The sequence below is a fragment of the Antrostomus carolinensis genome, unplaced genomic scaffold, assembly GCF_000700745.2.
Source record: "Antrostomus carolinensis isolate BGI_N321 unplaced genomic scaffold, ASM70074v2 scaffold9428, whole genome shotgun sequence".
Classification (NCBI taxonomy): domain Eukaryota; kingdom Metazoa; phylum Chordata; class Aves; order Caprimulgiformes; family Caprimulgidae; genus Antrostomus; species Antrostomus carolinensis.
Genome location: NW_010332306.1, coordinates 4,084 through 5,453, shown reverse-complemented (window position 1 = coordinate 5,453; position 1,370 = coordinate 4,084).

Genomic DNA, 1,370 nt, shown 5'->3' with positions numbered 1-1,370 from the left:
CCCCCCCCCCCCCCCCTCTTTTTTTTAGCTTGAAAAGTATCTGACATTTGGTCCCTGACAAGGGTGCTGGTGCAGGTTTGGTGCAGCAGGCAGATGTAGCCAGTTACTCAACCAAACCACCTGAGAGAGTGAATAAAACTAGAAAGGACCCAGAAGGGATACCAATGAATGGAAAAGAAGTGAGAATTTCTGATAATAGTGCACAAACACTTTTTAATTTCACTATCAGTGTCTCTTGTATAACTTTGCAAACCAGTTTCTGGATGCAGAATGCCTGTTGAGACACACTAATATTTTTGTTGTTGTTGTTGATCCTGGTCAGACCACAAAGACAAAAGGTGATAATCTGCACCCCCCCCTGTCTTTAACAGTTCTCATTGCAATGTGTATACCCTAGAGAGCAAATCTACAACTTCGTAGAAGCATTAGCACCTTTTTGGGGAGTTTTAGGTTCAGATCTTTCTTCCTGTACATATTACATATCCCTACCCCTTACAGAACCGAGCATGAAAGGTTTCTGGGAAACTGGGCTCTGCCTTTTCACAAAAGGAGGGCAGACGTGCCCTGAAGTCCTCCTACACAATACCAAATATGCTGTGCATTCAACAGACCTGCTGGTTAATGATCTTGCCCATAAGTAATGTTTTAACCATAGAGTAGCTTTTGTTTGCTTCAAAAGCCACAAAGCCAAAGAGGAAGTGTAGGAGAACGTGGGCAGGACGGTGGCCAAAAGCCTCATGACCTCATCTTTTTCCGCCACACAGGGATTGGTGGCCGTGCCTGGGACAGGGTTTAAATTCCCTGAGGTCGGAGATGTCAGGCAGTCAGGGGACAAGGGGAGAAAGCCAGAGCTGCTGGGAACCAACTGGCTGGAGCTGCTGTGAGGATCACTAAGAGCATTCCTGTTGTAGCTGACTCTTCCAGCACCAGAAAAGGTAATTTTTTTTGCTTTTTAACCTGACTTGTGCCATTCTGTCTGTGCAGCTTTAGTTGAGGAAGCGTTGGGCAGGAGAGCTTTGAAAACTGCTTCACTGGACGGGGATGTTTGACGTTCCTCTGTGGGAAAAGCTGTGCTTTTATAGGAGAGAGGTTGTTTTAGCGATGCAAGGTTTTTATCCCATTTCTCAACCTGTGTGCTGATAGGCGTTAGGAGGAGCTTACTGAAAACCCTGCCACTGAAATAGCAATAACTCTAATAGGCAGTCCCTGAGACAGGACACTTTTACTAATGTGTTTTAAATGTGCCTTTAGTAGTTTTTATTTCCTGCTATGATTTGCTAAAATGCCTCTTGTTCATCAGTAAATCAGTTTAATTTCTCAGGGATGTTCCTTATCCTGGGAACTGGTCTGTCAGCACCAAAATTTACTGT